Genomic DNA, 8,969 nt, shown 5'->3' on the forward strand with positions numbered 1-8,969 from the left:
TATGCATGAGGGAACAAGGGCTGCCAAAAATATGCATGAAGGTAGTTTATTGTTATATGGGATGTTATTAGCATCTCAACCTTAAGCTCAGCCTACTTGTTTATTGCACTTATGTTTCACACACTTGACTGCCCTTCAGTTTGAAAGAGCGTTATTTAAAATAAAAAATAAAACCAGCCCTTTAATTTAATCAATAGCAGGGAACTGCCATTGCAATGTAAGTCATTGTCTCTCATTAATGTATCCTTTCACAGGAAAAATAGTATAGTGTTTCCATTTCTGTAATCTGAACAACAAACATGTTAATAGGTATCAATTACCAGCCAGTTTCAGTACTTAGAACCAGTAAGAAGGCCCATGCAAGGGTTTCACATCTGGTTTTGGTGAAATTGTTCCTGTCTGTGGTATTTAAAATTTAAAGAACTTCTGTTATTGTGCAATTGGGAATCCTAGGGGAGTACAATGTTAATGAAATCCATAATGTGCAAGGATTTTATGATTGCATTTTCAAGGCATTCCTTCAAACGAGACAACTGATGCCTGCCATGGCAGCAGTAATTGTGTTTTTACAGAGTAGATTTAATGTTCGCATTTAAGAAAGCAGTTACGTTTACACTCATCTGAAAAAATAACATGCAAAATCTTTATGCTTAGGGAACTTTTTGCATCTTATTTCTCAGTCCTTTGAGAAGGAGCCACGGGCCACTGTGCACGGCAAGACCTTGTGCCTCAGGGATGCCCCGATGAGTTGTGTCCCGCAGCCCCAGGGCAGGGCAGGAGCAGGGGGAGCTCCAGAGGAGCACCCACAGGGAGAGGTGTCATCAGCTAAAGACACTTGAAGCCCACGTGTGTGGTTTTGAGGGGAAGCTGATTGCTTATTACCAGGGTCACTGGGACCCTCTGCTGCCATCAATCCTCATCATGGGCTAGGTTTTCAAAGGCACATGGAGCAACACCTTCTGGGTACTTTTACTGCAGGATCTGTATGTTTTCTATCAAAATGTTTCTTCTAACACAAATCTTTCCACTCCCACCAAGCTGGATGGCAGTTTCTGGGTGGCACATTTTTTCTCTCATCCTGTAACAGCGAGTGAGACCTCCAGCTTGCCCAGAGACCAAAGTGTGTTTGTTAATAACACAAGATGTTCAGTTCTTATTATATGTGAGGTAGGACAAAACCATAAATCCAGCTTTAAGAATCCTAGTATCAGATCAAAACTTCGCAGCCATAAACCAAAAAGCACTACTCTGGTATAAATACACTCTGCCAGTTCAAATTTGTTCAAAAAGGTTAACAGGGGGTTAACATAAGTAGACATTATGCTCTGGATTGAGCATTATCTGTCATTCTGCAGCTGTCATAGGGCCATACACATATTCTGGTTAATATGACACAAATGGCTGATCCAGCCCCAATTTATACTGCTGGGTTTTTCAGCAGGACACAGACCTGATAGCATGTGTAACCCTCCAGGCTCAAGGGTTGGCGCAGGGAGCACAGGCTTGGCCTGCTCCCTCTGGCCTCTGCCTGCCAGTCTCCATCTCATTGCCTGCCCATCCCTTTGGCACCTACAGCCCCTGCAGTAATTCAAGACCTCTAGACCAGTCAGCCCTAGGAATGTCAGCTGATCTGGTGCAAAATTCTCCCTCTGCATCTTGCAGCATTCAGGAGTCTGGAGAAAGGCCAGAGAGGTAACAATAGGTCTCCTCAAAAAACAACCTGGGAGATCCCCCTCGACTTCACTGATTGAAATATCAGTTGTTTATTTAACACTAACTCTGCTGTGCAAGGAAAATATACTCCCATTGATTTAAAGCATTTCTCTCTATACACTACTTCACCAGAATTGAGAGGGAACTCTGAGATGGAATTTGCCTTCCACATTTGTCTTCATTCCTTTACTTTTTAAACTACATTCTTCATTATTTGCTCCTTTGTAAGCAAAACCCAGGAGCGTACATCACTGATGTGAACTGGTATATAGATTAATACTGATTTATTCACATATCACTTCTGAAAATAATTGCAGTTCATCATTTGGTGTCTTGACCTTTCATCTGTGTCATAGATGATTTCCTTATCAGGTATTCACTTAAAAACATAGTCAGTATTTATATCTGCTGCTGCACAGAACATTTGTTTCATTAACAGGTTTGTTCTTACATCAGGCAGCTCTTTAGGCTGACTTTACCCAGCAAGCTTATCTGAATATTTCACATGAAAACTCAAGGAAGTGCTAGTCAACAATGACTGTTATTTTTATTATTATTTCTGTTTCTTTTGGAGTTTGATACAGAAGTGAAGTACAGCATATTACTGCATAGAATAACATGAAAACTGGGAAAATCTCAGCCTCCCAGTTCTCCTGGCCTTTGAAGGACTGCCTGAGAGCTGGAGTTCAAGGCTTTGTGGTGGGGCTTGCCCATCATTAGGGAGCACACTAACATGAAAGCACAAAAACTGTCCGTCCTTTGTCTTCTCTAGCACTTTAGATTACAAGTCATGTGTTTGGTTCATGTCATTTTACAGTTCATAGCTGCACTCCAGAAATCACAAAAAGCAGAGTTAGCTTTGTGTGGAAAAGTGTTACAGTTACCTTAGCGGTCTTAACATGCTTTGCACATGGGCAAAGAATGACAAAAGAATATTCCTTTCTGGAAATCACAGCCAGCACAGACTGTGACACAGCGCAGAACCGGGGTTAATTGACCCAGCAGGATACATTCATACCTTTATTTACTGTGACATGGGAATAAATGGTAGAGTTTCACAAAGGCAAGTACTGAAATTAGACTAGAGGGAGAGGGAGAAATAAAAAGGCCCTACAAAGTATGAAGGTTTTTTGATTATTCAAAGTGCTTTAAGAGCTATTTTAGTACCAGAAAGTTCCCAGCCATAGATTTATCACTCTGGGGAGGCTGAAGAGATGCTCAGAGAACTGTGCAAAACCATTGGCAGCCTTATTGCTCCAGAAGTGCAGGTGCAAAATGCAGTTTAGAAGAAAATCCTCTCTACCTCCCTCTGACATGTTTCAGCATCAGCCCTAATACAGAGGGGAGTCCTGTGTGGCTTCAAGCAATCCTGTGTGCAGCATATGGAGGAGCAGCAGAAGCAGAGCCCCTCTGAGCCTCCACTACCAGCCTAATCATTATAATAGTTTCAGTTTTTTCAGGGGATCCATTATGCAGAGATCTGAGTAGTTTCTATGTAGCTCTGTAATTACCTATGCATCCACTTCCCAGTCCAGCCCTACGTCCCCTCAATGGCTGCAAAGACAGATGGCCCTTTAGAGCTGAGATAGCGAATTAAAAATGTGTCCACCAAAAGCACTGATTCAGCAACTACTAAAATAATTTTGTAAATTTATCTCACTTTCACTAGTTGGTTCCAGGAGGCAAAGAAATTAAAATTTTTGAATCAAAAATAAAACTAGTTTTGAACTAACCACCACAGGCTTGTTTTGTTGTTTTGTTTTGGTTTTTTTTTTTTAATCGCATCTTGTTCTTCTTCTTTATTTCACAGAAATTAAAGCCACTTACGAAACTCGGTACAAAGTGGATCTTCTCTCTCTTTTGTTTTTCTTTTTATTTTTTCCATTCACCAGGTTCACATGTTTGGCTTGACTCAGAACATTTGTTACAGTTTGCTGGGGTTTAAGCTGCCATCATGCCAAGAAATCAGTTGTTTGTGCTATTCTGCTGAGTAGGGGAGCTCCCTCCCATATGGTTTGCAGACCCTGTGGGGGCTGAGGCAGCCTTGCCCACCCTGTACCAAGCAATACATCTGCTCCACCACAGCCAGGACCTTGTGCAGATGTGAAGGAAGGTATCTCAGAGGGAGTTTTGTCTGAGTCTGGCAGAAATAAATTAATCTACGAGACTAGGCAGGTGTCAGACTGAGGGTGAGGTAAAGCTCAAGGCTAGAAGTGAAGTGTCTAAGGGCAGTGCCTAGAAACGGAGCCTTGGGTAGGAACGCACAGCTGAGGTGTGTTATAATAAGCAGAGTTATTATTGAGCTAAAGGTCTCTGTTCTCACAGGGCCTACCCTGGGCTCGAGATGAGAGGTGTGCTGCTGAGTGCTTTGCAGAGACTATTATGCATTTTTATTCACTCTTTCCACACCTGCACAGTAGTATGAAGATGTAGAGTTCATGAGTCCTATGGGCCCTTCTCCATCCCAGCATCCATGCTCCAGATTTTCTGTTGCTGAGGCATTATTTACCTCCCCTGTCCTTGTGTCATCCTGCTTTTCTGTCCCTGTTCAATTCTGTTCTGCCCATTAGGTGACATTTTCACAGCAGTAGCAAAATAGGTAGAGTGGGAGGATAAATGAGATTTCTTCCAAGTGGTAAATACCTGCCCTTCAGAAAGCAATTTGACTTCTTCCAAAAAAAAAAAAAAAAATTGTATTTCAAAAAGGAAACAGTTCATTTCACTTTGTGTTTACTTCTGATATTTTCATTTTAGAGTTTAAAAAAAGTCTTCAAAAAGATATCAGAATAACCTCCAAAGCTGACTGGTAAACAAAACCTGCTAGCAGAGAAAATACATTTGTCCAAACATTAAGCTGAGATTCAGTTCCTCTATTTTCAGGAACAACTGGCTTCTCATCAGAGAAGTACTGTTTACACATAACTTCACTGACCAGCTGTACCTGTGTAGTCTGGTCTTCCTCTTCATTGCACCATTCTGTGTTGAACACTTCAGGCCAAACTCATTTTTGGTGTTGATCCTCTTGAAGATGATGAAAGGATCAATCTGTCCTATTACATATAAAACCAGGGTATATTTTAACTGGTTGTATTTAGGTTATAGATTATTGTACTAAAGATTAAAGTGTCTTTCAGCTGTTAGAGACACCGGAGCGGATTCTTCCAATGCAAGTACTATTAACTTCAGGCTATGGACTGAAGGGTTAACACAGCAAAGAATATAAATTCTGTTAACACAGAAATGTTAAAAAACATTTTTTAATGTTCTCATCAGGCCTTAAAAATTAGCAGTCCTTAGGAGGGTCTCCCCCCTTTCCTGATATGCTTTACTAAGAAAATACATCCTGTGTTTATTTTAAAAAGCCACAGCACTTAAAAATCTATAGCTTTTCTTGTTACATAGCTGCAGATAGAGTAACTTTCAGATAGGAAGAGTGGGGGTACAAAAGCCAGGCATCATTATCTGGCCAAAGAAACCCTGGAAATTAAATCCTCGTGCCTGAAGTTTGAGCATGCTTTGCTGAGGGAAGGGCAGAGCTGGGGGCAGCCGGTCTCCCTGGTTTGCTTTAGCACTTGGGTAAAGTTGTCTTGGTGGATGCCTGTGCCATCCCTTCTGCTGTCCCCTTTCCTCCTCCAGCACAGGACAAGAGCACCACTCTCAGCAGCAGGTCTTCCAAATCACACCCTCAGAAGTATTTCATCTACATGTGTGCATTTCCTCACAGCTGTGAGGGGTATACCAGAAAAAGTGAAATAATCTTTGCATGTACAGTCAGTCTCTCATTTTTCACCATACATTTACAGGACCCTCACCACACTGTCTAACTGTAGCTACCTGACATTTTTCTAGAAGGTAGCAGAAGCTCATATTTTAAAAAAGCAGTGACTTGCTTGGTGACCCAGCAGTAAATTAAAATCATCATATACAATGTGTATGAAATAGAAAATCGAATTTTGTTGCAACAAAACTGACAGTTCCATTTAACAGAGAATAAATGAATGCAGGCTCCTGTGGATGAATGATGGATTTAAAGAGACTGTGCCAATTTTCCAAGATGAGAAAGCTGATCAAAAGAAAATACATGTATTTCTATGTGACACAGGTTATATGCTTATTCCAGTGAAATTAGGCTTAAAAAGTATTGTATCACAGACACTGGCACTTTTTCCTCATTTCACTGTGATTTTTTTATAGGAAACCCGAAGCTTCAACTCTCAAAAATATCTGAGTGTAGTAAATTCCAGTTATTTCAGTGGAGCTGATGCTGAACACAGTGATTGCACAGTCAGATCTATCTACACCACCAAGGTGTGCTATCTGAGACAGGAGAGGTTTAATTTTGCACAGTTTATCATCCCTTGCTTAGCAGCTTCCTACCATTAGCATAGGTATGCAGTGAAACAGAAAGGAGAAGTTACTGCTGTGTGTTTAAACATGTAGTATTGTACTTATATTCAAAATACCAAAATCATAAATCAAGCCCTTCTGCCTGTACTCTGTGATTTTGACTGGAGAGCAGCTGGAAAAAAAAATGCTATGAAAGCATTAATTAATGGGCAAAATTCAGTTTGTTCCACCCAAAGCCTGGTTATTCGCATGTGAAGAAGTCCGGGAGAGAAGCTTTGGATTACTTGTTTCCCATTTGTGCATTAGTTGCTCAGTACATTTAGGGGAAAGAAAGTCCTACAATTATGTCCTTCTCTCAGAAAAGAGTGGTTCTGCAAGTAATGCTATAGAGTTTCCCTTTTCTATAGTTTCTAACACAAACCGGCGAAGGTCACATTCAAACTGCACTAAATAGTTGTCTTCATTCCAGATCAGAGGATTAAGCTCAGGTTTAAAATTAAATGTAAATTACAAATAAGTATTCAGAAAACGTTAATTAAAAGTATTACGTTCCTGAGTCATTTATTGCTCAGCAAGGGTTCCTAAGTATCTTAGCTGGAGAAAGGGGCCATTCACATTCCTCCTTTTTTTTTGACCCAGTCATTGTACATGTCTTAGGTTATCCATTTGCAAGTTAATGTAGTGCCAAAGCAAAGGTTTTCATTTTAAAGAAGTAATATTTCACAGCAAGATATGTTCCTGCAAGATGTAAAACAATCTTTTTCTAAAGCACTGGGAGTTAATCAGCCTTTCTCTCTATTGCTACAGAGAGGATTTGAATGGCATAAGATGCTGATTGCTTAGATCCCAGCGTCTATAGAAAACCCAATACGATTACATTTTCCTCCCTTTGTTATCAGAGTTTATTGTATCTTGGTGTTCAGGTTTTAAATAGTGTTCAAGAAAAATAAATTGGGGAAAAAGGTATTTTCTGAGTCTTCTGAATAACGATGTCATTGCATCAAAGCCCCACATGAATGCATAAGATGGAGCTTACAAATGAATAGCAGAGGGATCGTCCCCTATCCCTGCATGCGCCCTGGATGCATTTCACCCACACAGCGAGCCCGTCTCGGGGAGCAGGGCACTGCCCTTGCCTGTGAACCAGGCTCCTGCAAAGGCTCACGCTCCGAGTGTCACACAGAGCTCATGTGTTGGTGGCAGTGCTGCTCCCGGCCCCCTCGCAGCATTTCTCTTCCACATTTGATCTTTATAGTTTCCATACTGGAGTGATTTGGTTTGCTGAATTCTGGAAATGTCTCCAGTTAAAATGCTAGTGTATTAACCTGCTGTACTGAGTCTCTTTTGTTTCTCTTTACCAGAGTGCTGCTTGCCAATTTTTATGACTACAGCAGATTTTACTATTCAAACAGAACCAGATGGAACACCAGTTCAAAGAACATGTCAGAATTAAATATTTCTTTTTTAATTAGTTGCTTCTGATTTATGCAAAAAAAAATTAACATAAGAGTGGGAGAATGTGCCATGAATCCAGATGCAACACAGCCCACACAAGCATTATCTTTTCTCTGTCAGAGACACAGAAGCTTTTTTTTTTTTTTCTTTTCTTGTCTTTTCTTTTTTCCTTTATGTTTCTGGATTTCATTTTTCTTATGCTTTCTGCATCTTTTCCTTTTTCAACCAACCTCATAATGATGACTGGGGTTCTCTTATGTTTATCAATCATACTTTTTCACCATTATCCTAAATTTTCTCTCATAGAAACTGGCATATCTTCTTCTGAGAAAAGTTACTGTACTCAATACTGTTAGCCCAGCTTCAGTAGCTCAATAGCATCTTTTACTCTATTCTTTGTTTTCAGTTGGGGGAATCTTACGGTTTTTTCTTCTGCAGAAAGGGATTTTAGCAGAAGGTGAAGATTGTGAGGAATATATATTTCAACTCCTAAAGAAAGGTTCATTTCCATTTTGCTGCCAAGAATTCCTATTTCTTTGGCTTGAATGTTTGCTCATCTCTTCTTTCATACTTCCCCATTTTTACCAAATCACATAAGCATCAGTTCTGTAAAACATGCTGACTGGGGACAGTTGTTAGGCAGAGACTACAAGGTGAGCATGTGACTAGCTAATAAACCATTTTGGGGCTTTCAGAAGGTTGTTGTCAAGGTCGATGAGGAAGACCTCAGTGACTCAGGAGAGATCTTAATAGGAGCAGTATTTTCTCCCCACTTTCTTTATGGAGATGCCACAAGTATCACTGAGGGTTTCACACAAAGATTTGAGGTAGCTCACAGGCTTAACTATTTTTACTTAAATCCAGGATGAATATTTACAACCTGTCATTAATCAAGGAGTTGTGCTTTTGTAATGACTACTCATTTCAAGAATAAAAACTTTTGGAAGTAATTTTCCAACCAAATTAATTAGACTATTTTCAGAATTTCTACTGGAACCTGTCCCATTTTTACTTAGCATTATAATCCAAGAAATAAAGGAATTAAGTCATAGTTGTATATACCTCATGAGAAAGAATGATTGGCCAAATCAACAGCAGCATTAAGAAAATAGATCAACTCTTGCTTAATTAAATATTTGACTGAACAGTGAAGCATCACAACAGTTAATCTGACTCAGAACACTGTATGCTATCTAGGGAAATGACACGGTTCTCTAAAAATATTTACTTTGGTATGTTGTGTCAAGTGATGGATTGTACAGCTTTTCAAGCCACAAGAGATGCCCACAACAAAAAGCTTCCTGTTGTTAATCAAACTCCACCACTCAGTACTTTATTTTCTCAGGCTGTTGAGCAGGCCTACACTAGGAGTGTTAAAAGCTGGCAAAACTGCTCCCTTGCTACAGCTCCCTCAATGACTGTATTTTATTTAACGAGGCAGATTTTCATTCTGA

The 8,969-nt window shown here is 40.0% G+C and overlaps 1 protein-coding gene across 1 annotated transcript in view; it reads left to right on the forward strand.

Annotated features, from left to right (window-relative positions):
* The window catches only part of NRP1 (neuropilin 1), a 113,112-nt gene that overhangs the window by 65,436 nt on the left and 38,707 nt on the right, over positions 1 to 8,969 (forward strand).

Source organism: Aphelocoma coerulescens, chromosome 2 (assembly GCF_041296385.1).
Source record: "Aphelocoma coerulescens isolate FSJ_1873_10779 chromosome 2, UR_Acoe_1.0, whole genome shotgun sequence".
Lineage (NCBI taxonomy): Eukaryota > Metazoa > Chordata > Aves > Passeriformes > Corvidae > Aphelocoma > Aphelocoma coerulescens.